This window comes from Eurosta solidaginis, chromosome 1 (genome assembly GCF_040869045.1).
Source record: "Eurosta solidaginis isolate ZX-2024a chromosome 1, ASM4086904v1, whole genome shotgun sequence".
Classification (NCBI taxonomy): Eukaryota; Metazoa; Arthropoda; class Insecta; order Diptera; family Tephritidae; genus Eurosta; species Eurosta solidaginis.
Genome location: NC_090319.1, coordinates 125,530,273 through 125,550,577, shown reverse-complemented (window position 1 = coordinate 125,550,577; position 20,305 = coordinate 125,530,273). Strand labels below are relative to the sequence as shown.

Genomic DNA, 20,305 nt, shown 5'->3' with positions numbered 1-20,305 from the left:
CGCAAAGTTTCTTATCTGAACTATCGGTTGTATGAGCTATATACTATGTATACAACCGATCTCAATGATTTTTTCAGATATCAATATATGCTACACACGTAAGCATTTTGTGAAATTTTAAGCTTCTAGCTGTTAAAACGGGGCAGAAATTGCGCAAAGTTTCTTATCTCAACAATCGGTTGTATGAGATATATACTATATATACCACCGGTCTCTATGATTTTTTCAGACAACAGTATATGCTATACACGTAAACTTTTGGTGAAATTTGAACATATCTAAACGATTTTTAAGATAAATATAAAATAAACAAGTAAGAACGGGACTGTCTTCGGCTGTGCCGAAGACTTCATACCTTTCATGAATGGGGCTGAACAATAATCTTATCCCGTTCGTAATCTCCGAATAATCGGATGTATAAGATAAGAAATATATAGTGAACAGATCTACATACCTTAACGATTTTTAAGATAAATATAAAATAAAAAACGGGTAGGTACTTTGTGTGAGGATGCAAAGTTTCAGGTTTTTTGTGGTCTGCGTGTAAAAACTATGACTACGAATCACGTATTTCAAAAATATATGACGAAAACGTAACTATTTGATCAAATTTGATGAATTTTGAAGATTCTAGCCGTAAAAAAGGGGTCAAAATGACAGTTTATATGAAGTATATAATATATATACGACCGATCTCTATGATTTTTTCAGACAACAATATATGCTATATACGTAAGCATTTTGTGAAATTTGAAGCTTCTAACTGTTAAAATGGGGCAGAAATTGCGCAAAGTTTCTTATCTGAACAATCGGTTGTATGAGATATATACTATGTGTACCACCGATCTCAATGATTTTTTCAGACATCAATATATGCTATACACGTAAGCAGTTGGTGAAATTTGAAGCTTCTAGCTGTTAAAATGGGGCCGAAATCGTAAAAAAAATATATATATACTATATATATATACTATATATACCATCATATATATATTATATATATCACCGATCTCTATGATTTTTTGACACAACAATACATACTATATACGTAAGCAATCGGTGAAATTTGAAGCTTATAACTGTTAAAATGGGGAAAAAATTGCGCAAAGTTTCTTATCTGAACAATCGGTTGTATGGGATATATACTATATATACCACCGGTATCTATGATTTTCTCAGACAACAATATATGCTATACACGTAAGCATTTGGTGAAATTTGAACATATCTAAACGATTTTTAAGATAAATATAAAATAAAAAATAGGTAGGTAATCTGTGTGAGGATGCAAAGCTTCACGTTTTTTGTGGTCTGCATGTAAAAACTATGGCTATGAATCACGTATTTCAAAAATATATGACGTAAACGTAACTATGTGATGAAATTTGATGAATCTTGAAGCTTCTAGCCGTAAAAAAGGGGTCAATATGACAGTTTATATGAAGTATATAATATATATACCACCGATCTCTATGATTTTTTCAGACAACAATATATGCTATATACGAAAGCATTTTGTGAAATTTGAAGCTTCTAACTGTTAAAACGGGGCAGAAATTGCGCAAACTTTCTTATCTGAACAATCGGTTGTATGAGATATATACTATGTATGTCACCGATCTCAATGATTTTTTCAGACATCAATATATGCTATACACGTAAGCAGTTGGTGAAATTTGAAGCTTCTAGCTGTTAAAATGGGGTAGAAATTGCGAAAAGTTTCTTATCTGAACAATCGGTTGTATGAGATATATACTATATATACAACCGATCTCTATGATTTTTTCAGACAACAATATATGCTATATACGTAAGCAATCGGTGAAATTTGAAGCTTATAGCTGTTAAAATGGGGTAGAAATTGCGAAAAGTTTCTTATCTGAACAATCGGTTGTATGAGATATATACTATATATACAACCGATCTCTATGATTTTTTCAGACAACAATATATGCTATATAAGTAAATATTCGGTGAAATTTGAAGCTTCTAGCTATTAAAATGGGGCTAAAATTTGCGAAAATATATATATATATACTATATATATATGCTATATATACCACCATATATATACTATATATACCACCGATCTTTATGATTTTTTCAGACAACAATATATGCTATATACGTAAGCATTCGCTGAAATTTGAAGCCTCTAGCTCTTAAAATAGGGCAGTAATTATGAAAAGTTCCTTATCTGAACAATCGGTTGTGGGGGATATATACTATATATACGACCGATCTCATAAATTTTTTCAGGCAACAATATGTTCAATATACGAAAGTATATGGTGAAGTTTGAAGCTTCAATCTGTTAAATTGGGTAAGATATTACAAAAATCCTCTTTTTCTGAAAAATCGGTCGTATGGAGGATATATGCTATAGTGGTCCGATCCGGTCGGTTCCGACAAATGTCTAATCGGACACCCAAATACACCTGCTCACCAAATTTTATCAAGATATCTCAAAAATTGAGGGACTAGTTTGCATACAAACAGACAGACGGACAGACGGACAGACGGACAGACGGACATGGCTAAAACAACTCAGCTCTTCAACCTGATTATTTCGGTATACTTAATGGTGGGTCTATCTATTTTCCTTTAAGGACTTACAATTTTCGGTTTCGTGACGAACTTAATATACCATTTCATTTTCATGAAAGGTATAAAAATAGGTAGGTACTTTGTGTGAGGATGCAAAGCTTCACGTTTTTTGTGGTCTGCATGTAAAAACTATGACTACGAATAACGTATTTCAAATATATATGACCTAAACGTAACTATTTGATGAAATTTGATGAATTTTGAAGCTTCTAGCCGTAAAAAAGTGGCAAAGATGACAGTTTATATGAAGTATATAATATATATACCACCTAACTCTATGATTTTTACAGACAACAATATATGCTATATACGTAAGCATTTGGTGAAATTTGAAGCTTCTAGCTGTTAAAACGGGGCAGAAATTGCGCAAAGTTTCTTATCTGAACAATCGGTTGTATGAGCTATATACTATGTATACAACCGATCTCAATGATTTTTTCAGACATCAATATATGCTACACACGTAAGCATTTTGTGAAATTTTAAGCTTCTAGCTGTTAAAACGGGGCAGAAATTGCGCAAAGTTTCTTATCTGAACAATCGGTTGTATGAGCTATATACTATGTATACAACCGATCTCAATGATTTTTTCAGACATCAATATATGCTACACACGTAAGCATTTTGTGAAATTTTAAGCTTTTAGCTGTTAAAATGGGCCGAAATCGCAAAAAAAAAAAATATATATATACTATATATATATTATATATACCATCACATATATATTACATATATCACCGATCTCTGTGATTTTCTGACACAACAATATATGCTATGCACGTAAGCATTTGGAGAAATTTGAAGCTTCTAGCTGTTAAAATGGGGTAGAAATTGCGAAAAGTTGCTTATCTGAACAATCGGTTGTATGAGATATATACTATATATACAACCGATCTCTATGATTTTTTCAGACAACAATATATGCTCTATACGTAAGCATTCGTTGAAATTTGACGCTTCTAGCTGTTAAAATGGGGCCAAAATTGCAAAAATATATAAACATACTGTAACGAATGTTAGCAGCACTGAGCGATGCTGTCGTCTCTAAGCCGATGCTAAGGAGTGACGTGAATTCACATCCATAGATCAATCATTATGTATCTACATAAACGAAACAATAATTGCGTCTACACATATGTACCATGTACGTATACGAGCAGCGAAGATTCAATACACAAACACATGCATATATCTGAGATACTCCTGAAAGTATGCAATGAGAAAAAAATCATGCAATTGTAGTTACAGCTGAGAAGTTTGAGAGCTGCTGGACTAGTAGATTCTGGAAGCACCTAGAAGATGCGAACGTTGAAATCCGAGAGTATAAAAGGCGGCAATTGTAGAGGCGCTGGAATTCAGTTTGATTTGAGATTTCGATTAAGACGCTATCTAGCGAGAAAGAGCTGTATTATTTTGAATAGTAGAGTTTCATTTGAGCTATCAATCAGTTTGCTTATTAAGCAAGCTATTCGTTGCACAGTTTGAGTGTTATTGTGAAGTACTTTAATAAAGGCCATTTTGCATTATTACATATTGGAGTTATTTATTCAACAGTTTAGTGATTCGAACTTAGCAGAGGGTTGCAAATAAAAGGATTGCAAGTAAATTCGTTACAATTGGTGTCAGAAAAGGAATTGTTGAATAAGTTCCAGAAGACAACAAGGACATGGCAAAGTTCAGTGAATTGAAGATCCAGCAACTAAAGAAGGTGTTGGAGAGCCGTGGATTGAATACAAGCGGCGTTAAACTTGAACTCCAAGCACGACTACGAAAGGCAATGGAAGCAGAAGGAATTGATGTGGACGAGTATGTCTTTTATCCTGATGGGGACGAGACAACAACAAAAATTGAAGAGAAAATGAAACATCGCAGATAGTTACGAGCACAGACTTGAACATGATTTGGCTGCAATATCTGCTCAAACATCGACAATGTCATCTCAACTAGAAGAACAGAAAACGTATATGTCATCACAGATGGAATCCCAAGAGACAAGAATAACATCGAAAATTGAAGCACAAGAAACGCGTATGTCAGAAATGTCAACACAGATAACATCCAAGATGGAGGCACAGGAGGCACGCATTTCAGAAATGTCGTCACAAATGTCATCTCAACTGGCTTCGCAAGAGACACGCATAACATCCAAGATCGAAAAACAACTAGAATCACAGGAGAACCGTATAACAGCGAAGATTGAATCACAGGAGACACCTATCTCAGAAATGTCGTCAGAAATAGCATCTAGAATTGAAGCACAAGAGGCACGTATATCAGAAATGTCGACACAAATTTCAGCACAGGTATCATCGCAGATCTCAGCACAACTAGAATCGCGTATGGAAGAGAAACTAACGCAGTTTCAGAAAGGTTCAGAGGTCGACAAGATAAAATGGAGGCCGAGATAGATGCTTTGAAAGATCGGATTCAGGAGTTACAATTGAACCGTCCAATCACTTCAACGTCTACTCTGAAGGTAAAATCCCCAACGTTTGATGGTTCTGTTCCATTCCAGGTATTTAAGCTCCAATTTGAGAAGACTTCGGCAGCGAACAACTGGAATGCTGAAGATAAAGTTGTAGCTCTGTTCGTGGCATTGACGGGCCAGCAGCCGAAATCCTACAGACGATTCCCAAAGGAGAGCGGAACAACTATGAAGCATTGATGGCCGCTGTCGAGAGACGTTATGGAAGCGAGCATAGAAAACAGATATTCCAAATTGAGTTGCAAAACCGTCACCAAAGAGCGAATGAGACTTTGCAGGAGTTTGCCTCGGATGGTGAATGGTTGGCACATTTTGCAAATGCGGACGCACCCGTGGAGTACACCGAGAGGGTAAAAATCCAGAGTTTTATAAATGGCATACGGGACGTAGAAACGAAGCGAGCGACATATGCAAACCCAAAACCTACATTCGCAGAAACGGTATCCGATGCACTGACTCAAGAAACAGCATTGCTTTTGTGTAAGCCAGTTTACAAAGCACGCCGTGTGGAGGTAGAAAGGCCAGAGTGGGTAGACGCAATATTGGAGGCGCTGAAAGGATCGCAAATGCGGAGTGAAAAAGGTATCAAATGTTTCAAATGCGGGAAGTCCGGTCACATTGCCCGTCATTGCGATCTTGATCCTAGTAGTTCCAACAATGTGGGTGGCCGTAAACGCAAAGCTGGAGGAGATGAGCAAGAGCGAGTAAGGGGTAGAGATCGAAAGCTATATCCAGCTATTGAATGCCCTGTAATATCTGTGTTGCAAATTGGTAGAAAATCGAGCAGTCTTACCGTCAGAGGGAATGTGGATGGCAAAGAACATGTACTGACTGTAGATATGGGCGATTCTCATTCCTTGATTCGATCTGATTTGGTCTACAGGAGAGTAAAGTCATTACCTGGAGCAAAGTTGTGTACGGTCACAGGCGAGTATAACCAAGTCCAGGGAGAAGTGATATGTGAAGTCCTAATTGGGAAGGTCATGGTTTTACACAAATTCGTTGTGGCGGAGATCGTTGATGAAGTCATATTGGGAGTGGACTTCTTGGTTGACCATGACATCAGGATCGATATGCGGAGAAAAATTATGCGCTATAGGAACCGGGACATACCACTTAACTTCAGTTTAGAAAAAGGGTTCAGCAGTAATCGGGTACTGGTGCAGAAGACTCGACGAAGGCCACGAAATTCAAAGGTAAAGGTTGATGGAACAAATGGGCCAAACAAATCAAAACCGAAGGTACCTGTGAGAGAAACACTGGCATTGAAAAGCCCTAACGGACGTACTAGAATGAAAGAAACGATTTCGCAGAAAGAATGCAGGGGTGGTTTCAAGCCAAGGCACACTACTGTTGTGAAGCGTCGGAACGATACTGATTATGCAAAGCAAATCCGTCCAGCGCAAGCTCTACGAAGTAGTTCATTGGCCAAACAACAGAGTGTGATGGAACGGGCCAGGGTAATGAGTAGTAAGATGAAACACTGGCATGATAAGAACTTTAATTCGGAAGGTTTCATGGTGGGAGATTTTGTACTGTTAAACAACCCTCACCAGCGGAAAGGTGTTCCAGCCAAATTTCGGTGCAGTTGGGAAGGCCCGTACAAGGTTGTAAAGAAGATCAGTGATACCATCTACCGCATACAAAGCATTGAGAAACCACGGAGTAGAAGAGTGGTACATTTGGAGATGCAAGTGACGTTTAGATCGGGAGATTTGTCTGATCGGGACGATCAGACTTATGTGGAGGGCAGTGTAACGAATGTTAGCAGCACTGAGCGATGCTATCGTCTCTAAGCCGATGCTAAGCAGTGACGTGAATTCACATCCATAGATCAATCATTATGTATCTACATAAACGAAACAATAATTGCGTCTACACATTTGTACCATGTACGTATACGAGCAGCGGAGAGTCAATACACAAACACATGCATATATCTGAGATACTCCTGAAAGTATGCAATGAGAAAAAAATCATGCAATTGTAGTTACATCTGAGAAGTTTGAGAGCTGCTGGACTAGTAGATTCTGGAAGCGCCTAGAAGATGCAAACGTTGAAATCCGAGAGTATAAGAGGCGGCAATTGTATAGGCGCTGGAATTCAGTTTGATTTGAGATTTCGATTAAGACGCTATCTAGCGAGCAAGAGCAGTATTATTTTGAATAGTAGAGTTTCATTTAAGTTATCAATCAGTTTGGTTATTAAGCAAGCTATTCGTTGCACAGTTTGAGTGTTATTGTGAAGTACTTTAATAAAGGCCATTTTGCATTATTACATATTGGAGTTATTTATTCAACAGTTTAGTGATTCGAACTTAGCAGTGTGTTGCAAATAAAAGGATTGCAAGTAAAATCGTTACAATACCTTATATATATACTATATATACCACCATATATATACTATATAAACCACCGATCTTTATGATTTTTTCAGGCAACAATATATGCTATATACGTAAGCATTCGTTGAAATTTGAAGCCTCTAGCTCTTAAAATAGGGCAGTAATTACGAAAAGTTTATTATCTGAACAATCGGTTGTGGGGGATATATGCTATATATACGACCGATCTCATCAATTTTTTCCGACAATAATATGTGCAATATACGAAAATATATGGTGAAGTTTGAAGCTTCAATCTGTTAAATTGAGGAAGATAAGACGAAAATCCTCTTTTTCTGAAAAATCGGTTGTACTGAGGATATATGCTATAGTGGTCCGATCCGGCCGGTTCCAACAAATGTCTAATCGGAACCCAAATACACCCGCTCACCAAATTTTATCAAGATATCTCAAAAATTGTGGGACTAGTTTGCATACAAACAGACAGACGGACAGACGGACATGGCTAAATCAACTCAGCTCTTCATCCTGATTATTTCGGTATACTTAATGGTGGGTCTATCTATTTTCCTTTCAGGACTTACATTTTTGGGTTTCGTGACGAAATTAATATACCATTTCATTTTTATGAAAGGTATAAAAATAGGTAGGCACTTTGTGTGAGGATGCAAAGTTGCAGGTTTTTTGTGGTCTGCGTGTAAAAACTATGACTACGAATCACGTATTTCAACAATGTATGACGTAAACGTAACTATTTGCTGAAATTTGATGAATTTTGAAGCTTCTAGCCGTAAAAAGGGGCAAAAATAACAGTTTATATGAAGTATATAATATATATACCACCGATCTCTATGATTTTTTCAGACAACAATATATGCTATATACGTAAGTATTTGGTGAAATTTGAAGGTTCTAGCTGTTAAAATGGGGCAGAAATCGCGCAAAGCTTCTTATCTGAACAATCGGTTGTATGAGATATATATTATATATACCACCGATCTCAATGATTTTTTCAGACAACAATATATGCTATACACGTAAGCATTTGGTGAAATTTGAAGCTTCTAGCTGTTAAAATGAGGAAGAAGTTGCGCAAAGTTTCTTATCTGAACAATCGGTTGTATGAGATATATACTATATATACCACCGGTCTCTATGATTTTTTCAGACAACAATATATGCTATACTCGTAAGCATTTGGTGAAATTTGAACATATCTAAACGATTTTTAAGATAAATATAAAGTAAACAAGTAAGGAAGGCTAATTTCGGGTGTAACCGAACATTACATACTCAGCTGAGAGCTATGGAGACAAAATAAGGGAAAATCACCATGTAGGAAAATGAACCTAGGGTAACCCTGGAATGTGGTTGTATGACATGTGTATCAAATGGAAGGTATTAAAGAGTATTTTAAGAGAGAGTAGGCCATAATTCTATGGATGGACGCCATTTAGGGATATCGCCATAAAGGTGGACCAGGGCTGACTCTAGAATTTGTTTGTACGATATAGGTATCAAATGAAAGGTGTTAATGAGTATTTTAAAAGGGAGTGTGCTTTAGTTGTATATGTGAAGGCGTTTTCGAGATATCGACATAAAGGTGGACCAGGGGTGACTCTAAAGTGTGTTTGTACGGTATGGGTATCAAATGAAAGGTGTTACTTAGCATTTTAAGAGGGAGTGGGCCTTAGGTCTATAGGTGGACGCCTTTTCGAGATATCGCCATAAAGGTGGGCCAGGGGTGACTCTAGAATGTGCTTGTACGATATCGGTATCAAATGAAAGGTGTTAATGAGTATTTTAAAAGGGAGTGGGCCTTAGTTCTATAGGTGAACGCCTTTTCGAGATATCGCCATAAAGGTGGGCCAGGGGTGACTCTAGAATGTGTTTGTATGATTTGGGAATCAAATGAAAGGTGTTAATGAGTATTTTAAAAGCGAGTAGACCTTCGGTGTATAGGTGGACGCCTTTTCGAGATATCGCCATAAAGGTGGACCAAGGGTGACTCTAGAATGTTTGCAAGATATGGATATCAAACGGAAAGTTTTACTGAGCATTTTAAGAGGGAGTGGGCCTTAGGTCTATAGGTGGACGCCTTTTCGAGATATCGTCATTAAGTTGGGCCAGGGGTGAATCTAGAATGTGTTTGTACGATATGGGTATAAAATTAAAGGTATTAATAAGGGTTTTAAAAGCGAGTGGCTCTTAGATGTATATGTGAAGGCGTTTTCGCGATATCGACCAAAATGTGGACCAGGGTGATCCAGAAAATCATCTGTCGGGTACTGCTAATTTATTTATATATGCAATACCACGAACAGTATTCCTGCCAAAATTCCAAGGGCTGTTGATTTCGCCCTGCAAAGCTTTTTCATTTTTTCTACTTAATATGGTAGGTGCGTCAATAAATCAATCAAATTGCCATATTTCATCCCTTTTTTCGTATTTGGTATAGAATTATGGCGTTTTTTTTCATTTTTCGTAATTTTCGTTATCGAAAAAGTGGGCGTGGTTATAGTCGGATTTCGGCCATTTTTTATACCAAGATAAAGTGACTTCAGATAAGTACGTGGACTAAGCTTAGTAAATATATATGAGTTGTTGCTCAAGTTATCGTGTTAACGGCAGAGCGGAAGGACAGACGGTGGACTGTGTATAAAAACTGGGCGTGGCTTCAAACCGATTTCGCCCATTTTCACAGAAAACAGTTACCGTCATAGAATCTACGCCTCTACCAAATTTAAGAAGGATTGGTAAATTTGTGTTCGACTAATAGCATTAAAAGTATTCTAGACAAAGTAAATGAAAATGGGCGGAGCCACGCCCGTTTTGAAATTTTCTTTTATTTTTGTATTTTGTTGCACCATATCATTACTGGAGTTGACTGTTGACATAATTTACTTATATACAGTAAAGATATTAAATTTTTTGTTAAAATTTGACTTTTAAAATTTTTTTTTTTAAAAAGTGGGCGTGTACTTTATCCGATTTTGCTACTTTTTACTTAGTACATATATAGTAATAGTAGTAACGTTTCTGCTAAATTTCATCATGATATCTTCAACGACTGCCAAATTACAGCTTGCAAAACTTTTAAATTACCTTCTTTTAAAAGTGGGCGGTGCCACGCCCATTGTCCAAAATCTTACTAATTTTCTATTCTGCGTCATAAGGTCAACCCACCTACCAAGTTTCATCGCTTTATCCGTCTTTGGCAATGAATTATCGCAATTTTTCGGTTTTTCGAAATTTTCGATATCGAAAAAGTGGGCGTGGTTATAGTCCGATATCGTTCATTTTAAATAGCGAGATGAGTGCCCAGGAACCTACATACCAAATTTCATCAAGATACCTCAAAATTTACTCAAGTTATCGTGTTAACGGACGGATGGACATGGCTCAATCAAATTTTTTTTCGATACTGATGATATTGCTATATGGAAGTCTATATCTATCTCGATTCCTTTATACCTGTACAACCAACCGTTATCCAATCAAAGCTAATATACTCTGTGAGCTCTGCTCAACTGAGTATAAAAATAGGTAGGTACCTTGTGTGAGGATGTAAAGCTTCACGTTTTTTGTGGTATGCATGTAAAAACTATGACTACGAATCACGTATTTCAAAAATATATGACGTAAACGTAACTATTTGATGAAATTTGATGAATTTTGAACCTTCTGGCCGTAAAAAAGGGGCAAAATTTACAGTTTATATGAAGTATATAATATATATACCACCGATCTCTACGATTTTTTCAGACAACAATATATGCTATATACATACGTAAGCATTTGGTGAAATTTAAAGCTTCTAGCTGTTAAAACGGGGCAGAAATTGTGCAAAGTTTCTTATCTGAACAATCGGTTGTATGAGATATATACTATGTATACCACCGATCTCAATGATTTTTTCAGACATCAATATATGCTATATGCGTAAGCATTCGGTGAAATTTAAAGCTTCTAGCTGTCAAACTGGGACTAAAATTGCGGCGGCCACCGTGGTGTGATGGTAGCGTGCTCCGCCTATCACACCGTATGCCCTGGGTTCAACTCCCGGGCAAACCAACATCAAAATTTTAGAAATACGATTTTTCATTTAGAAGAAAATTTTTCTAAGCGGGGTCGCCCCTCGGCAGTGTCTGGCAAGCGCTCCGATTGTATTTCTGCCATGAAAAGCTCTCAGCGAAAACTCATCTGCCTTGCAGATGCCGTTCGGGGTCGGCATAAAACATGTAGGTCCCGTCCGGCCAATTTGTAGGGAAAAATCAAGAGGAGCACGACGCAAATTGGAAGAGAAGCTCGGCCTTAGATCTCTTCGGAGGTTATCGCGCCTTACATTTATTTTTTTTTTTATTAATTACGAAAAGTTTCTTATCTGAACAATCGGTTGTGGAGGATATATACTATATATACGACCGATCTCATCAATTTTTTCAGACAACAATATGTGCAATATACGAAAGTATATGGTGAAGTTTGAAGCTTCAATCTGTTAAATTGAGGAAGATATGACAAAAATCCTCTTTTTCTGAAAAATTGGTTGTATGGAGGATATATGCTATAGTCGGCCGGTTCCGACAAATGTCTAATCGGACACCCAAATACACCCGCTCAGAAAATTTTATCAAGATATCTCAAAAATTGAGGGACTAGTTTGCATACAAACAGACAGACGGACAGACGGACATGGCTAAATCAACTCAGCTCTTCATCCTGATTATTTCGGTATACTTAATGGTGTGTCTATCTATTTTCCTTTAAGGACTTACAATTTTGGGTTTCGTGACGAAATTAATATACCGTTTCATTTTCATGAAAGGTATAAAAATTAAGCGAATAAAAAAGTGTGTAACTTCTACACTGAGTTTAAGTGATTTTAGAAAATGTATGTTGGAAAATAAATTGTATAATGCATCAATGTATACATTTAGCTCTAAATTACATACGGTTTATGCACAAAATATTTATAAAGTAGCTCTAAGTAATATGGATGATAAGCGAATTGTACGAGAAAATCATATTGATACTTATGCTTATGTGCATTTCGAAACCTTATAGTAGTAATTTACTGTAATACGTTTAAGAAAAAATAATAATAAACAATATATATTTTATATAATATATTTTTATTAAATAAAAATTTTAAACATAATTGATCATATATTAAAACAATAATAATAAACAATTTAAATTTTATATAATTTATTTTTATTAAATAAAAATTTTAAACATAACTGATCACATATTACTGTGTTGTATTTTTCTTTCTGCTCATAATTGTAATGTATTGGCGGCTTAAGATAATTAATCAGTTCAATCGGTGGCTGTAAATTTCCAAAACTATCAAAATATTCTTTTTAGTTTTTCTTAATACTTTCATGGTCTTAGCAAGATTTGCCAATGCAGTCATATGATTATTTAACATGATTTTAAACAAGCGATCAAAAAAATCTGTTACCTATCAGCTGTGTATCTGATAAGAATCTGCTAAATCTGTTACCTATCAGTTGTGTATCTGATTAGCGGAGAAAAAAAAAGAGACATGAATTGTATGTGATCCATCAAGCAGGAAAGGTTTTTGTGGTTGTTGTTGTTTCAACGATAAAGACATTCCCCGAAGGTTTTTGGAAGTGTTATCGATGATGATGGTCCATTGCCGGACCTAGATCGGGTACGTTCCGGTAACAAGGCACAATTAAGGTACTTGTCCCACCATCTCGGTAACGATTAATATAAGCTCACTAAACATCCTAGACCATACTTCTGGCATCCCATACTTATAAGTTAGTCAGTGACAGCAGATGTAGGAAGAAAGAAGAAAATGTGCACATGTCAACGCAGCAATTAAGCTAGGTTCTAGATATCATCTATATTTGTAATGATAACGGAGTTATTCTATAACATATGGCACATAATTGGGGCTGTTCCGTTTTAAATCTGTTACCTATCAGTTGTGTATCTGATAAGAATCTGGTCTGATACCAATTTTACTTACTTTGAATTCATATATATTAATCTTGTCTCGGGGTTTTCTCACAAGATCACTGTAACCTTTAATAATGTTACCGGTAATTTCCTTGTACATATTTGTTGTGAAAATCTCTTCTAATTATGAATCGATTTTGTTTTTGCAGATGGTAGGTTTTTATGTGTATATTAATCCACAAGTTGATTAAGTATATACACACCGACACACATATATACAGCAAAACAATTTCGTTGCCTACAGTTAGGCGCATCCGTTCTCTCGGTTTGTGTTCTCGCCGATCTACATCATTTAGGTGCATGCGTATGACACCGAAAAACAACAAAACAATTTCGTTGCCTACATTTAGGCGCATCCGTTCTTTCGGTTTGTGTTCTGGCCGATCTTTTTTGATCGCTCGTTTAAAATCATGTTAAATAATCATATGACTGCATTAGCAAATCTTGCTAAGACCATGAAAGTATTAAGAAAAACTAAAAAGAATATTTTGATAGTTTTGGAAATTTACAGCCACCGATTGAACTGATTATCTGAAGCCGCAAATGCATTACAATTATGACACAAAGAAAAATACAACACAGTAATATGTGATCAATTATGTTTAAAATTTTTATTTAATAAAAGTAAATTATATAAAATATAAATTGTTTATTATTATTTTTTTAATATGTGATCAATTATGTTTAAAATTTTTATTTAATAAAAATAAATTATATAAAATATAAATTGTTTATTATTATTTTTTCTTAAACGTATTACAGTAAATTACTACTATAAGGTTTCGAAATGCACATAAGCATAAATATCAATATGATTTTCTCGTACAATTCGCTTATCATCCATATTGCTTAGAGCTACTTTATAAATATTTTGTGTATAAACCGTATGTAATTTAGATCTATATGTATACATTGATTCATTATACAATTTAGTTTCCAATATACATTTTCAAAAATCACTTAAACTCAGTGTAGAAGTTACACAGTTTTTTATTCCCTTAATTTTTTAGTTTCATTTATATCGTTATCAATTTTAAATGAATACATTTTTGCTCTTAAACCTATAAACTCTTTTATTAACTTCCCAATACATTCATCCTTCATCATACCTAGAACCTTCTTATTCAACTGAGGAAAATAAAAAATTGTTTCCTTTGGATATGAGGATGTATCGAAAAATTTTGAAATATCATCACGAATATCATTATAAAAGTCATCAGTTTGAATATCATATATGAATGAATCAGTATCAATATAATTCAAAGCAATATTATTTTAATATTTCTCTTTGATATAATCATAATGAAAACTATACATTTTAAATTTAGAAAGTTCTGATACGGTAAAACCAATATGTATCGGTTTATTGTACAGAGTTGACACTTATTTCATTTGAATAGCTATTAAATTATTAGAAAATTTGCTTAGACTATGGAAACTTGGTTTTGCTATTAAGGCCCTAGCACCTAATTTTTTCCTACCTCTTCCCCCAATACTAGTATTTTCCCAATCTTGTACTAATTTAACATCTACTCTTTTATCTACATTTTCCATAGTTTTCCCATACACAGCATTATTCAATAATTTAAAGAAATTTTCCTCAAATTTATTTGCTGCTAATGTCCTATTATAATTATTTTAATTATATATTTTTTTAGCCAATCTGATTGATTAAATTGTAGAATTCTATGAATTTTCTATAAAACAAGTCCATGTTTAATACATTGTTTTAAATTTATGTAATTTAAAATTAATATATTTTATTTTGTTTCTCAAATCACCAATCAACTTTGAGTTTTTCATTGAGCCAACTTTTTTATTTTCAAAACAAAATGGTAAATCATTATGAATATTTTGAGTAGTTATGGGATAATCTAAATCTACTTCTAATATATATCCGACTAAAGAATCTTCTGGTATGCTAAAAACGTCAAAATCCTCTACGTTTTCAATCCATTCAAAATTATTATGAGGGAGATATTGTGACATAGCATAACCATATAAATTATTAACATCTAAATAAATTATATAATTTGAAGCCTTATTCTCATCGTAATCACTTAAATATTTATTGTTAGCAACTGAACGCCGTTTGCAACATTGAACAATCCCGCCCCTAATACCCGACATTATAAAATTATGCATGTTTTCATCAGTAACCAATTTTAATTCTATTCTAGTTATTTTGAGCATTGCGTCCCAAGATAATCCTGGAGATGTATAATATTGACAAGGGTCTAGTCGATAAATTCCTTTACATAATTTTCTAAAACTTTCAAAAATGTCACTGAGGAGTAGCATATCTACTTTTAGATATAATAATAAATAATCTAATAAATTGGAACAACTAAATGTTGTCCAAACATTTTATGCATGCTGATAATCATCGATACTACACGATTCATTTGATAATTTATTAAAGAAATGTGAACGATCAGGTAATTGTGTTTCATTGACACGTTCTTCTGAATCTAAGTAGTCATATGGAAAAATACCTTTACGTTTCATTAAATCAAAATGATGATCGTTGGGGAAATAAGCCTGTTACGGTCTGGTGTTATGGTCTACGGTTACGGTCCACTTGGGAGCTTGTTCGTGCGAACACACCTAGTGACTGGTGATGGGGCGAAAGTTGCGATACAAAAGTATCGAAACAAAGAAATAAAAATTCGGCGATCGCTAGGAAAAAATTTTTGCCATGAGTTTCCGGCGAACGATAAACCAATTTAGACATTGAGAGAAGAAAAGAAAGAAAAAAAAAACTCTCGAAGAAGCCGTTATACAAACCAGAAGGTCGTTTGAAAGTCACTAAATTTATGGAAGCTTAGAATAACAGAACATGTGTTTCTTCCGTTAATTCTCGGAATTTGGTGGAAAGATTTGGATTTGCTTCAGCCTAATTTTTGGCGGCCCTGCGATTATACAAAAGGATCGTGTAACATCTATTGGCACAACGTTTACAGCAAAGGCGTCAAGCACTGATACTGCTTCAGTAACTTTATTGCTCACATCAACTGCGCATCCCCAACTATACTCAACTAATCGCAAAACACCCTCGCCGGCTGTGCACGTATTCAAGTGAGTATTGTTGAAGAACCAAAAGACTGCAACGAGGGATTGCAGGGCGATTCCTTAACCCAACTACTAAAAGAACAAACAGGTAAATACCCAGAAACTAGGAAGAGTCGATAGCGCAAAGTCCATTCCGACAAACCTCTTTTCTACTCGTCTATTTTGGGTGGTAATAAACATTACAACGGTTGTGTTGTATTGGCACAACTCAACGTATAGAATATCCAGTTGAAGTAGGTCGGCGTTTCACAGTAACACCTAGTGAGGAAAGTACTAGTGATTCCGATTCGGATTCAGACGGCACTAAAGTAATTGTGATGAGAACCCTTGGTATCCGAAGATAAACCCCTTTCTCTACGTTTACGAAGTACACTACCACCTTTGGAACAGCGTCCGGCACCATCTCCGCCTCCAGGGCCAGCAGTACGCTGCAGCGTAATACAACGAACGCCCAATTAGCACCAAGTCATCCAGGTCGTAAAAGTCAACACGAAGTTTTATTGCCACCAGGTTCACTCGATCACCTCGGACCAGAGCGCAACAACCACCAACAGTACCGACACGGCGCGCCCTAGACCGCGCACCACAACCAACAACAGCGTCGGCTTCACCGGCAAGGTCAACATCACCAGTAACCACGCTGGCAGAGGCCCATGGTACGTACTCTGGCGGCCATGTAGGTATCAGCCTTGTATAGACTTAAAAATAGTTACCCTACAAAAAATTTGGTCATAAAACTTACCCACGGCCATACATACGTGACTATGAATATAACCTATGACTGTAAAGTGACTAGTCCAATGACGTGGGATGACGAGAGCGTTTTTTGCAGGGTAGTTAAGGAACTTCTAAGGAATGCTTAGAGGGTTTTATACAGTCCAGTTGAACCATTTAACAAGGGTCGATTTTTCTCGTTAAATTTTATTATTGAATACTTGAAATTGTTAGCTTTACAGCAAAGGGCATACATCCTTTTTTTTTATATCATTTTTAAAAATATATTTTGTCGCTTTAAAATGTTTGAACTTAGCTCTATAAATTTTATTGATAATAAAGTCGTCCTTATCACGTGACACGTTTTAACGATCCATTTTTGGAGCTCAACCGTGGGTTGTTAGAAGAAAATTTATGCACGAATTGGCTAGAAGATTTAAACTTTCTTTTCTTATATCATTCAAATACAATATATATATATATATATATCTATACATATGACTCACTATTGCTAGCAATATCGTTCGAACAACCAGAAGCAAATAATATACGTGCATATAATACATAGCGCTATACAAATTCAATCTTTATTGCTTTTATAACAAGTTTTCTTGGTTTATATTACATGTTAGTGTCATTATACTATGCGTTATACCAAAGATATTTTGTTAAACTCAAAAATAAGTTCTACTACAACAACATAATAATTTTGTAAGAGAGCCCCAATTATGGGAATTTGTATCCCAACTTTATAGCCCTAAAATATGTTTTGTGAAGGGAAAACAGAAAAGGGGCACTCGACCAAATTCTTACGTTGTATGTAGTATATTTACTATACATAAGTACATTTAATTACATTTTTTTTTCACACAAAGCGTTTATAACGATTGTCAAAAAAATAAAAAAAGGGGGAGACCTAAATATATGTATAACTTGAAGTATTACGAGCAAAAGTAAGAGGAAAGAAACAGCTCTTGGTTTTGATAGGCATGATAGGAACTTTTTTCTGATTATGGCGCAGGAACAGTAAGGTTGGCAAGGACCCGCTCCAGCCGACAATGACTAGCTACTGTGCACCCCACATCATGCCGACCGCCTTCCTTACTGATTCCATCAAAGATGCGTATCCATAACAGATGGCGCCCAACGTGGCACCTGAGGCGCTGGTCTCAGTGGTCAGTTCGGGCAACGTGAGAAGTTGACCATCCCACCAGTCCGAGGTGGGCAGCCGCAGGAGCAGCCACCTGCGTTGCGGTGGAATTGTTGACGGATCAGTTTGTCCGGACTGGTCATTGGGGGCAGTAGTCGAAGGCGTCACGAGACTTAACGTCAAGCCTCCAGATTTTTGAATGTCACCCGGTGAGGGAGTGCTGCACGCACTTAATTTTTCTTTGTAATTGGGGTTTTTATGTTGCCGGAATGTTGTCCGTTAGTCGGCTTGGAATAATTTTGTCCGATAATTGGAATTTTTTTTCTTTTAATGTAAAATTTTTTTTTTAGCCGAATTTGTGTTGTTAGTGTGAGTGCGTGGGTGTATGTGGTGAAAGAACCCCAGCTCATCCCACGTCCCAGGTGGTAGTTTAGAATACCACCTGGACTGTGACGAGGTGAGCCGGGATTCAGAGTGACACTCCTTCCTGTCCCACCAGACTGGGGGAGCGGCTCCGAAACCGCTCCACCCATTGCGGAGGAGGCAGGAGGGGTGTCCAGTGAGAATGGACGGGAGGCCTCAACACCCCCAACCAGTCCCAGGGGCGAGCCCCTGGAGACTGCCCCTGCGTTGCGGCTGGGCGTGTTGAGACCAACCCGTGTGTACCTGGAGTGACCCTAGTGGCCCCAACCAGTCTCGGAGGGGGGCCTTAAGACCCCCTCGTATTGCGGTTGGGAGCACTAGGGACAAGTATGAATGGATTTGTATTGTTTTTTGTGTTTAAATTTTTTTTCTCCTGTAGCCTGATTGTCTTCTGGAGGGAAGGGGATGCCAGCATTCCCATTGCTTACATATTATATATATATATATATCTAACCGTTTTTTCAGCTTTTGGAATTTTTTTTTTTCGGTACGCTTATCGATGTAATTATTGTAGTTATTCTCGTGCATTTTTTTTTTATATAGATATATACATTTTTTTTCTTCAACAAACCATCGTCTGGAAACAGAAGTGTAGTTTGAACACTAGGATTTGACAAATTGTATTTTTTTGACTATGCCGCGTGACCAGTCTTTTGGGCAACCGGGCCGGAATACTCCGTTCGGGAGTGCGGGGAATTTCCGGGGAAACCAGCACCGGGCCGGTAATAATAGGGGGGCTTTCCCCAAGGCCAGGTATCCCTTGGTGGTGCACACCCTAGTAGGGGGACAATACGGAGATCCCGCGGTAATGAACATGGGCTCGGACCTGAATGACCCTCGCGATAAAATGGACAGACCTGTAAGCACCAGTAATTTTAATGCGCCCCTATTAAACGCGCATGATATCTCGGGGCTAATGACCAATGTGTCGACTTATGCACCGGATGGAGCTGGTGCCTTACAATTACACCAAGGAGTTGGAAACTTTAGGGAAGCTGCAGGGGACCGGGCGAATACCCCAGGAATGCAGGACGAAGCTACTCGTGGAGGCTCGTGGGTGGACGTGCTACACCAGCTGTTCCAGGCTTCGCAGGAGGAAAAGCGGAGAGAGATGGGGTCAATCAGAAACAATATGGACCAGCTCAACGCCGCTCTCGAATCTGCGCAGCAATCAGCGAATCAAAACCGGAACGCGAATAGGATGGACCGTAACCCACTTCCAACAGTAATACCACCAATATAGCAGCATAGTAGTGAAACCGCAGGAGTGGAAAATCTCGTTCGACGGCACTGGGAGCATAGCAGATTTCCTTTTTAAGCTGAACACCTTGTGTGAGCGCACACAATGCACGGACGAACAAATAATGGCTAGTTTCCACCTGTTTCTTTCCGGGCGGGCCGAAGAATGGTACTGGCTGTTCACGAAACAAAACCCAAATGCGACATATGCCTTTTTGTGCTACTCATTGAAAAGAGAGTTTGGCACTTTGAAAACTGACCACGAGATCATGATGGA

At 36.8% G+C, this 20,305-nt stretch overlaps 1 protein-coding gene across 1 annotated transcript in view; it reads right to left on the bottom strand.

The window, feature by feature from the left end:
• The window catches only part of Dhc93AB (Dynein heavy chain at 93AB), a 2,991,564-nt gene that overhangs the window by 2,851,016 nt on the left and 120,243 nt on the right, over window positions 1–20,305 (bottom strand). The gene's annotated exons all lie outside the window — the stretch shown is intronic.